The sequence below is a fragment of the Oryctolagus cuniculus genome, chromosome X (assembly GCF_964237555.1).
Source record: "Oryctolagus cuniculus chromosome X, mOryCun1.1, whole genome shotgun sequence".
NCBI classification, from domain to species: domain Eukaryota; kingdom Metazoa; phylum Chordata; class Mammalia; order Lagomorpha; family Leporidae; genus Oryctolagus; species Oryctolagus cuniculus.
Window position 1 is genome coordinate 12451488 of NC_091453.1, and position 12627 is coordinate 12464114.

Sequence of the window (12627 nt, forward strand, 5' to 3'; positions counted from 1 at the left end):
TGGCTACTATCCCTTCCACCTCCGTGGAAGGGCAGTTCCCCCTGGCCACATTCCCCACTTCCGCAGGGGAGCGGCACACTGCCGGCCGGCTCTTCTCGGGGGCTGCACAGGTGTTCCTTCAGCTAGATGTTCCCCTTAGATGTTCCTGGTGCATGCCGTCTCTCTCCTCCTTTATAGTCCTCCTCCGCCAATCCCAACTCGGCTGCCCACACGCCGAGTACGCTGCTCTCCTCCAATCAGTAGCAAGTCCTACAGTTTATTGGTTGAACTGGAGGCAGCTGTGCGGAAGCTGTTTACTTCTCTCCCAGCGCCATATTGTGGGAGAGCAGATGCATAGAATAAGTCTTAATTCCAGTAACTCAGTCTAGTCCGGTTTGCTCCCCACACCCCTGCACCAAAAAAAAAAAAAAAAAAAAAAAAAAAACTAAGAGTACTGTCGCTCCCCCTCTTCATGGAGGAACGACACTAAACCCTGCCTAGGCTTCATATCCGAGTCACGGCATCATTATGTCGCTCCCCGTCTTCATGGAGGAACGACACAGGACCCTGCGCTGTTCTTTCGTCTGCTCGGCCCTCCCCGGGTTTGCTGCTGGTTCTTCCCGGGTTGGCTACCAACACTTCCACCTCCGTGGAAGGGCGGTTCCCCCTGCCACCTTCCCCACTTCCGCGGGGGAGCGGCACACCGCCGGCCGGCTTTCTCGGGGGCAGCACAGGTGTTCCCTCAGATGTTCCGCTTAGATGTTCCTGGTGCATGCCGTCTCTCTCCTCCTTTATAGTCCTCCTCCGCCAATCCCAACTCGGCTGCCCACACGCCGAGTACGCTGCTCTCCTCCAATCAGGAGCAGGATCAGCTCCTGGAGGTCATCACGCAAGTTGGCAAGAGGCAGCTGCGTAGAAGCTGTTTCCTCCTCTCCCAGCCCCATATTGTGGGAGAGCAGATGCATAGAATAAGTCTTAATTCCAGTAACTTAGTCTAGTCCGAGTTGCTCCCCACAGAGTACCATTACTTATATACCATTAAAAATGGGTGAGTCTTTGGCTCATCAGTTAACATGCCCACATTCTATTTCACAGTGTATAGATTTGAATCCCGGATCAGTATCTGATGTCATCTTCCTGAAAATGTGCACGCTGGGAAGCAACAGGTACAGACATAAGTTTTTGGGTCCCTGCCTCTTATATAGGAGACTTGGACTGAATTATAGGCTCCAGGCTTTGGCCAGGCAGAGCCCCTGCTGTTCCAGGGAGTGAACAACCAGATGACAATGTTGGTTTTCTGGGTTCTCTGCTTCTCTCTCTCTCTCTAAAATAAGATAAATAAATGTTTTTATAGAACTGTTTTTTACAAGAAAAAACATACAAAATTTTTTCAAGGAATCCAGAATTTTAAAAATTTATTTTGGTAGAATAGGGAAGGAGCTTACTAATAGGTCAGGAGAAGATAGTTTAATAAAAATGGAGATAGTGTAGTCTCAGGGAAGAGTTAGGGAAAAAACAGCTGAAGAAACTCTTCTGTAATTGGAGGGACATAGTGGATCTACTTGGAGGGCACAGGCACCCATGGCTCAGGACCCCAGCTACCGAGAGTTTCCTCTGCACCAGCGCTAAAGGGAGGTGAGATGAAACTGCCGTAGCCCAAGACACTGGTAGAGAAGTAGCAGGAAGAGCCTAGAGGCAAAAGGCTTGAAGCCCCAAGTGGGAAAGTACACTAACTAGAGGAGAGATAAAATAAAAGGGATGGCACGTACACAATTCTCTCTACACACCTTACAAAGATGTACAAGTCGACAGATCAGGTGCCATTTTGGACATACATAATAGCTGCACCAGCTCGGACTGTGCCCGGCAATCAGCCAAGCCAAAAAACCTGACTCTGGTGGGGAGTAATAACAGTAGACAAAGACCTAGCGAATGTGTGGAGCTTATTAACTGGGACTGTGAAAAAAAGGGGGGAAAAAACTGAGGGTGTGTGGGAGAAGTCACAGTGTGGCTGAGACATGAGTAGTCTCAGTCAGAGATGCCACAATCTCAGGTGGCCCTGGCCACCAGGTGAGAGACATTGCAGGGTAATCTGAGCTCACACGGAGGACTGCACAGATCCTTTAGTGGTCCTTGGGACAGAGCAGACAAATATTATACCCACTGGGGCTAGCGCTCAGGCACTGATCACCATCGAGGAGAAGTGCTCAGCTGAGCAGAATTACTTCCCTTCTGATTAAAAAAAGAGAGAGAGAGAGAGAGATTTAGCACACCAAACCTGGGTGTGCCAACTTAGGCACACCCTTAACCCTGAAGAACTGAACAGAGCTCTCTGGCCACATCCACCACAAGCCTCTGGAGATTTACTGAAAGTAGACAGCCCACTTACCTACAGAGTCATAGTACAACAAGAAAAGCCACCATAATGGAAAAAAAGGAGAGAGAAGAAACCAATGAGCATCTCCATAAATGCCAAACAACAAATACAAAAACTGAGGAAACAAGAATAAAGAAGACAACATGACACTCCCAAAAGTACATGACACTTCAATACAAAATTATGAAGATGACAAGATAGAAGAAATGCAAGAAATGGAACTAAAAAAATGTATGATAAGAATATTTAGAAGTAATCAAAAACAAACACATCAACTACTGAAATTCATGCAGGACATGAAAGAAATCGCTCATGAAAATAAAATCTTAAGGAGGAATCAAAATGAAATGCATAAACTAGTAGAACAGGAAAGTGTGATAGTGAAGACAGATCAAAATGAAATGAAGAACTCAATAGATCAAATGACAAACACATTAGAGAGCCTTAAAAACAGAATCAGTGAGGCAGAAGAAAGAATATCAGACTTAGAAGACTGAGCACAGGAAAGTATACATTCAAACCAAAGACAAGAAGAGGAAAATAGAAATCTAAAAAATACAGTTGGGAATCTACAGCATACTATTAAAAAATCCAACATTCGGGTTCTGGGAGTTCCTGAAGGCATGGAGAGGGAGAAAGGATTAGAAGGCCTTTTTGGTGAGACACTAGCAGAAAACTTCCCCGGTTTGGAGAAAGAGACACCCAAGCACAGGAAGCACACAGAACTCCCAATAAACATGACAAGAAGAGATCCTCGCCATGACACATTATAATAAAACTCACCATAGTGAAACATAAAGAAAAGATTCTAAAATGTGCAAGAGAGAAACACCTGATTAATTTCAGAGTATCTCCAATTAGACTCACAGCAGACTTCTCATTGGAAACCCCACGGGCTAGGAGGGAATGGCGAGATATAGCCCAAGTACTAAAAGAAAAAAAAATGCCATCCCAGAATATTATATCCTGCAAGCTCTCATTTGTGAATGAAGGTGAAATAAAGATCTTTCACAGCAAACAGAAATTGAAAGAAACTGACACCACTCGTCGAGCCCTGCAAAAGATGCTTAAAGATGTGTTACACACAGAAACACAGACATCAATATGAAAGAAGGTAAAGGAAGAAAATATCTCAGTAAAAGATCACAGGAAGTTCAAAGTAAAAATTAGAAATATCTTTGGAAAAATGGCAGGGAAAAGTCACTACTTATCAATAGTCACATTGAATGTAAATGGCCTCAACTCTCCAGTTAAAAGTCACAGACTGGCTGAATGGATTAAAAAACAAAAACCATCTATTTGCTACTTACAAGACAGAACCTTTCCAACAACGGTGCATGCACACTAAAAGTGAAATGTTGGAAAAAGATATTCCATGCCAACAGAAACCAAAAAAGAGCTGGCATGGCCATCTTAATATCAGATAAAACAGACTTTAACACAAAAACTGTTATGAGAGACAAAGAGGGCACTATATAGTGATTAAGGGATCAATTGATCAGGAAGATGTAACTATTATAAAAAAGATATACACCTAATTACAGGGCACCAGACTATATTTAAAAATGTTAATGGAATTAAAGGGAGACTTAGACTCCAATACAATAGTATTGGGGGACTTCAATACTCTACTTTCAGCAACAGAGCGATCAACCAGACAGAAAAATCAACAAGGAAACAGCAGATGTAATAGATACTATAGCCCAAATGGATCTAACAGATATCTACAGAACTTTTCATACTATACTTGTAGGATACACATTCTTCTCAGCAGTACATGGAACCTACTCTAGGACTGACCAATACTAGGACATAAAGTAAGTCTCAGCAAATTCAAAAGAACTGAAATCATACCATACATCTTCTCAGACCACAATGGAATGAACCTGGAATTTAGCAACTCAAGAATCCCTAGAGCATATGCAAACACATGGAGACCAAACAACATGCTCCTGAATGAACACTTGGTCATAGAAGAAATCAAAAAAATTATCAAAAACTTTTGGGAAGCAAAGAAAGATAAAAATACAACATACCAAAACTTATGGGAAACAGCAAAAGCAGTGTTAAGAGGAAAGTTTAAAGAATAGGTGCCAACATCAAGAAATTAGAAAGGAGCCAAATAAATGAGCTAACATTCATCTCAAGGATCTAGAAAAACTACAGCAAAACAAACCCAAAACTAGTAGGAGAAGAGGAATAACAAAAATTAGAGAAAAAAACAACAGAAGTAAATCCAAAAAAAAATTACAAAAGATCAGCAAAATGAAGAGCTGTTTTTTTTGAAAAAATAAACAAAACGGATAGAGCATTGGCCCAACTAACTAAAAAAAGGAGAGAGAAGACTCAAATCAATAAAATCAGAGATGAAAAAGGGAATGTAACAACTGACACCACAGAAATAAAGAGTTATCAGAAATTACGACAAAAAGTTGTATGCCAGAAAACTGGGAAATCTATCAGAAATGGATAGATTCGTGGACACATACAACCTACCTAACTGAACCATGAAGACATAGAAAACCTAAACAGACCCATAAGCAAGTCAGAAATTCAATCAGCAATAACAGCCCTCCCAAAAAAGAAAAGCCCAGGACCAAATGTATGCACCGCTGAATTCTACCATAAATTTAAGGAAGAACCACCTCCAATTCTTCTCAAACTAATCAGAACAATTGAAAGAGAGGGAATCCTTCCAAATTCTTCCTATGAAGCCAGCATCACCTTAATTCCCAAACCTTTTGAAAAAGATGCAGCAGATAAAGAGAATTACAGACCAATTTCCCTGATGAACATAGATGGAAAAATCCTCAATAAAATTCTGGCCAGTAGAATGCAACCACACATCAGAAAGATCATCCACCCAGTCCAAGTGAGATTTATCCCTAGTATGCAGGATGGGTCAATGTTTGCAAATCAATCAATGGGATGCACCACATTTACAAACTGCAGAAGAAAAACCATATGATTATCTCAATAGATGCAGAGAAAGCATTTGATAAAAAACACCACCCTTTCATGATGAAAACTCTAAGCAAATTGGGTATAGAAGGAATATTCCTCAACCCATACGGAAATTTATGAAAAACCCATGGCCAGCATCATATTGAATGGGCAAAAGTTGGAAGCATTTCCACTGAGATCAGGTACCAGACAGGGATGCCCACTCTCACCATTGATATTCAATACAGTACTGGAAGTTTTATCCAGAGCCATTAGGCAAGAAAAAGAAATTAAAGGGATACAAATTGGGAAGGAGGAAGTCAAAATATCCCTCTTTGCATATGATATGATTCCTTATTTTGGGGATCAAAAGTACTCTACTAAGAGACTATTGGAACTCAAAGAGAGTTTGGCCTAGTAGCAGGATATAAAATCAATGCACAAAAATCAACAGCCTTTGTATACACAGAAAATGCCATGGCAGAGAAAGAACTTCTAAGATCAATCTCATTCATAATAGCTACAAAAACAATCAAATACCTTGGAATAAACTTAATCAATGATGTCAAAGACCTCTACAATCACAATTACAAAACCTTAAAAAAGAAATAGAAGAGGATACTAAAAAATGGAAGAATCTTCCATGCTCATGGATTGGAAGAATCCATATCATCAAAATGTCAATTCCCCAAAAGCAATTTATAGATTCAATGTGATACCAATAAAAACACTAAAGACATTCTTCTCAGATCTGGAAAACATGATGCTGAAATTCATATGGAGGCACAGGAAACCTCAAATAGCTAAAGCAATCTTGGAAAACAGAAACAAAGCTGGAGGCATCACAATACCAGATTTCAAGACATACTACAGGGCAGTTATAATCAAAACAGCATGGTACTGGTACAGAAACAGAGCAATGGAACAGAATAGAAAAACCGGTAATCAATCCAATCATCTACACCAACATATTTGTGATCAAGGAACCATAACCAATTCCTGGATCAAGTACAGTCTATTCAACAAATGGTGCTGGGAAAACTGGATTTCTACATGCAGAAGTATGAAGCAAGACCCCTACCTTACACCTTACACAAAAATCCACCAAACATGGATTAAAGATATAAATCTGCAACCTGAAAATATCAAATTATTAGAGAACATTGGAGAAACCCTGCAAGATATAGGCACAGGCAAAGACTCTTGGAAAAGACACCAGAGGCATAGGTAGTCAAAGCCAGAATTAACAATTGGTATTACATCAAATTGAGAAATTTCTGTACTTTAAAAGAAACAGGAAAATGAAGAGGCAACCCAGAGAATGGGAAAAAATATTTGCAAATTATGCAACTTATAAAGGAGTAATAACTAGGTCAGGAAGATGGTGGAATAGGGAGTGAGCACACCGATGGTCCGGGAAGGGAAGGTTCAAAGAGGGGTGAGAATTTGTAGTTTCAGGGAAAGGGAAGCTCTTCCGAAACTGGGGAGACAGGGTGGACCTGTGAGGAGGACACGGATGCCTGAAGTGCAGGACACCAGCAGGAGTGAGTATGCACCAGTGCTGGAAGCTGAGGTGAGACAGGGTGCTCGCCCAGCACTGCTGCAACAGCCGCTGCCGCCCCTCCCCCAAACCACCATGGGATGGACACTGAGACACACACGACTAAGTGGGGGAGGAAATAGAAAACGGAACAGAGTGAGTAGCGCCTGCAGAAAGAGTGCGCGATTCAGGGGGACGAGCTGAGGGACTAAACAAGCGAGTATCCCTTGCTGCCTCGACCCTCCCCCAAATCAGAGCTGCAGTGGGCAGGAAGCAGCCATCTTGTTTGTTTACATTCGGGTTTAAAGGAGAACTGCCTCTGCCTCCGCACTAACCTTCAGAGGCGGAGCCCAAAGGTGGAGTGGAGCGACACGACACTCCTCGTGCAGGGGCAGGCAGCAAGGGAGGGCAGCTCAAAGCCCTGACACCAGTCTACTCATGTTACCAGAAGAAAAAAAAATTGAATAGTGCCCGTGGGAAGAAGGCAGCATCCAGGGGGACGAACTGAGGGATCAAAAACGCCAGGATCCTTAGGAGCCACCCAACCCACAATCAGAGCTGCAGTGGGCAGAGTGCAGCCATTTGTTTGTTTACATTTGGGCTTAAAGGAGGCTGGCCTCTGCTTGGAAGGAGGGTGCAGCAGGGGCGGAGTCCAAAGGTGGTCTGGAGCTACTTGACGGTCCTCACACAGGAGGTGTAGTGAGAGACAGCAGCTGACCAATGAACCCCAGGCACAGACACGTAAGGGCTAAGATAGGAACAAGGAAACCGGCCCCCAAGGGGTGGAGATTGGCACCTCAAAGCCCCGACACCAGCCCACTCAAGTTACAAAACAAACAAACAAACAAACAAGCTCTAGAAGGCAGAGCAGCCTGCTTACACTGGATATTGGTACAGACTCACAGCAGCCTATAGCAGAGGGAAATCAACCTGAAAAACCACCCAGACGGAATGCCAAAAAACAAAACAAAAACCCACAATAAGAATATAGAAGAACATATAAACTCGCCAATGGAGCAGGCTAAACCAACCATAACAGAGGCTGAAGAAGAAGAATTTCAAACCATGCCAGAAAAAGAATTCCGAAAATTAATAATCAGATTACTTAGAAATAATGAGAAACAGTGTCAAGAGCTGAATGAAAAACAAGCCCAAGGATTAGAGATCCTAAAGAGAAGCCAGAATTAAATACTAGAACTGAAAAACTCAATTGACCATATAAAAACACCATGGAATCCCTCGGAAATCGAACAGATGAAATAGAAGACCGAATATCAGAATTCGAAGACAAACTTCCAGAAATAATACAGTCAGTTCAAACGCAGGAAGAAGAAATTAAAAAAGAAAAATATGGTCAGAGACCTACAGGAGTCAATCAAATGGTGTAATGTTCGGATAATAGGAGTCCCTGAGGGGGTGGAAAGAGAGAATGGATTGGAAGGTGTTTTCAATGAAATAATATCAGAAAACTTCAAACAAAGGTAGATGGATAACAACAGGCAAACTCAACAGATAGCCAGGACTCCGAATAGGGTAGACCAGAAGAGAAATTCACAGTGACACACTGTGGCAACACTCAGCTCAATGACACACAAAGAACAAATCCTAAAAAGTGCCAGAGAAAAATGACAAATCACATTCAGGGGTAAGTTAATCAGACTCACCCCAGACTTCTCATCGCAAACACTACAGGCAAGGAGACAATGGCATGATATATTTCAAGTTTTAAAAGACAAACAATGCCAACTTAGAATACTATACCCTGCAAAGCTATCATTTATGATTGAAGGGGAAATAAAGATCTTCCAAGACAAACAGAAACTGAAAGAATTTGTATCCACGCGTCGAACCCTACAACACTTGCTCAAAGACGTGCTGCACACAGAAATACAAAAACAAGAACTTCACTACAAAAAAAAGCGAATGCAGAGTAACCTACAAATGAAGTTCAAAATACACAAACAGCTCGTTTCAGGAAACATGAATGGGAAAAGACAACTCAACAATAATCACACCGAATGTGAATGGTCTTAATTCTACTACCAAGAGACATATAGACTAGCTGATTGGATCAAGAAAGAGAATCCATCTATATGCTGCCTTCAGGAGACACACCTTATCAGCAAAGATGCACGCAGACTGAATGTGAAAGGATGGAAAAAGATACTCCAAGCTAACAGAAATCAAAAAAAGAGCTGGTGTGGCCATCCTAATATCAGATAAAATAGACTTTAACATAAAAACTATTAAAAGAGACAGAGAAGGGCACTATATAATGATTAAAGGATCTATACAACAGGAATACATTACTATTATAAATGTATACGCACCTAATTACAGGGCGCCTGGCTACCTGAAAAAATAACTAAAGGATTTAAAGGGAGATATAGATTCAAATACAATAGTAACAGGGGACTTCAACACCCCACTCTCACCAATGGACAGATCAACCAGACAGAAATTCAACAAGGAAACAACAGAGCTAATTGACGCTATAATCCAAATAGACCTAATAGATATCTTCAGAACCTTCCATCCCACAGCCACAGAGTTCACATATTTCTCCCCAGTACATGGAACATTCTCTAGGATTGACCATATGCTAGGCCATAAAGGGAGCCTCAACAAGTTCAAAAAAATTGAAACTATAGCATGCAGCTTCTCAGACCATAGTGCAGTGAAACTCAAAATCAACAACCCAAGAATCTCTACACCATATGCAAACATATGGAAAATGGACAACATGACCCTAAACGAACAGTGGATCATCGAAGAAGTTAAAAGAGGAATCAAAAGATTTCTAGAAACAAATGAAAATGATAACACAACCTATCAAAACCTGTGGGACACAGCAAAAGCAGTGCTAAGAGGAAAGTTTATAGCAATTGGTGCCTACATCAAAAAGCTGGAAAGGAACCAAACAAATAACTCTCCATGCACCTCAAGGATTTAGAAAAACAGCAGCAAATCAAGCCCAAATCCAGAAGGAGGAAAGAGATACTAAAGATCAGAGAAGAAATAAACAGAATTGAAACAAACAAACAAAAAGAAAAACAATACAAAAGATCAACAAAACCAGGAGCTGGTTCTTTGAAAAAATAAACAAAATCGACACACCATTGGCCCAACTAACCAAAAAAAGGAGAGAGAAGACCCAAATCTGTAAAATCAAAGATAGTAATGGAAATTAACAACAGACACAACAGAAATAAAAAAAAATCATCAGAAACCACTACAAAGAGATGTATGCTAACAAACTGGAGAACCTGGAAGAAATGGATAGATTCCTGGACACATACAATGAAGATATAGAAAATCTAAACAGACCCATAACCATGGAAGAAATTGAATCAGTAATAAACACACTACCAAAAAAGAAGAGCCCAGGACCGGATGGCTTCACCGCCAAATTTTACCAGACATTTAGAGAACAACTAACCCCAGTTCTCAAATTATTCAAAACGATTGAAAGGGAGGGAATCCTCCCAAATTCTTTCTACGAAGTCAATATCACCTTAATTCTTAAGCCCGGAAAAGACACAACAGAGAAAGAAAACTACAGACTTATCTCCCTGATGAACATAGATACAAAAATATTCAACAAAATTCTGGCAAACCGAATCCAACTGCACATCAGAAAGATCATTCACCCAGACCAAGTGGGATCCATCCCTGGTATTCAGGGATGGTTCAATATTCAAAAGTCAATCAATGCAATACATCACACTAATAAATTGAGAAACAAAAATCATATGGTTATCTCAATAGATGCAGAGAAAGCATCTGACAAAATACAACACCCTTTCATGATGAAAATCCTAAGCAAATTGGGGTTAGAAGGAACATTCCTCAACACAATGAAGGCAGTCTATGATAAAACAATGGCCAGCATCTTATTGAATGGGGAAAAGTTGGAGGCATTTCCATTGAAAACTGGCACCAGACAGGGATGCCCACTCTCACCATTGCTATTCAATATAGTCCTAGAAGTGTTAGCCAGGGCCATCAGGCAAGAAAAAGAAATTAAAGGGATACAATTGGGAAAGGAGGAAGTTAAACTATCCCTATTTGCAGAAGACATGATACTATATATAGGAGACCTGATAAACTCCTATAAGAGACTACTGGAACTCATAGAAGAGTTTGGTAAAGTAGCAGGATACAAAGTCAACGCTCAGAAATCAACAGCCTTTGTATACACAGACAATACCAGGGCCGAGGAAGAACTTCTAAGATCAATCCCATTCACAACAGCCACAAAAACAATCAAGTACCTTGGAATAAATTTAACCAAGGATGTCAAAGACCTCTATAATGAAAATTACAAAACACTAAAGAAATATAAGACGACACAAAAAAATGGAAAAACCTGCCATGCTCATGGATTGGAAGAATCAATATCATCAAAATGTCCATTCTCCCAAAAGCAATTTACAAGCTCAATGCAATACCAATCAAAATACCAAAGTCATTCTTCAAAGACCTAGAAAAAATTATGCTGAAATTCATATGGAGAAACAGGAGACCCAGAATAGCTAAAGCAATCCTTTACAATAAAAACAAGGCCGGAGGCATCACAATTCCAGACTTCAAGACATACTACAGGGCAGTTATAATCAAAAGAGCCTGGTACTGGTACAAAAACAGATGGATAGACCAATGGAACAGAATAGAAACACTGGAGATCAATCCAAACATCTATAACCAACTCATATTCGACGAAGGACCTAAAACCAGCCCCTGGAACAAGGACAGCCTCTTCAACAAATGGTGCTGGGAAAACTGGATGTCCACATGTTGAAGCATGAAGCAAGACCCCTACCTTACACCTTATACAAAAATCCATTCGACATGGATCAAAGAACTAGAGATGCGCCACGACACCATGAAACTAATTGAGAACATAGGGGAAACCCCTCAATATATTGGAACAGGCGAAGAATTCCTGGAGAACACCCCAGAGGCACGGGTAATCAAACATAAAATAAACAAATGGGATTACTTCAAATTGAAGAGTTTCTTTACAGCAAAGGAAACAGTCAAGAAGTTGAAGAGGCAACCAACAGAATGGAAGACGTTATTTGCAAACTACACAACAGATAAAGGATTAACAACTAGAATCTATACAATTACTAAAAAAACACCACAAAATCAAAACAAACAACCCAATAAAAAAATGGGCCAAGGATCTTAACAGACATTTTTCAAAAGAGGAAATCCAAATGGCCAACAAACCCATGAAAAAATGCTCAGGATCCCTAGCCATCAAGGAAATGCAGATCAAAACCCCAATGAGGTTTCAGCTCACCCCAGTTAGATTGGCTTACATACAGAAATCAACCAACAACAGATGCTGGCGAGGATGTGGGGAAAAGGGACACTAATCCACTGTTGGTGGGAATGCAAACTGGTAAAGCCACTATGGAAGACAGTTTGGAGAGTCCTCAGAAACCTGAATATAGCACTACCACAGGACCCAGCCATCCCACTCCTTGGAATATACCCAAATGGAATTAAAGGGGAGAAAAAAAGAGGCATTTGCACCTCAATATTTGTTGCAGCTCAAGTCACAATAGCCAGGACATGGAATCAACCTAAATGTCCATCAACGGATGACTGGATAAAGAAACTATGGGATATGTACTCTATGGAACACTATACAGCAGTAAAAAACAATGAAATCCGGGCATTTACAACAAAATGGAAGAAGCTGGAAAACATCATGCTGAAATAAGCCAGTCCAAAAGGGACAAATATCATATGTTCTCTCTGATCGATGGCAACCAAA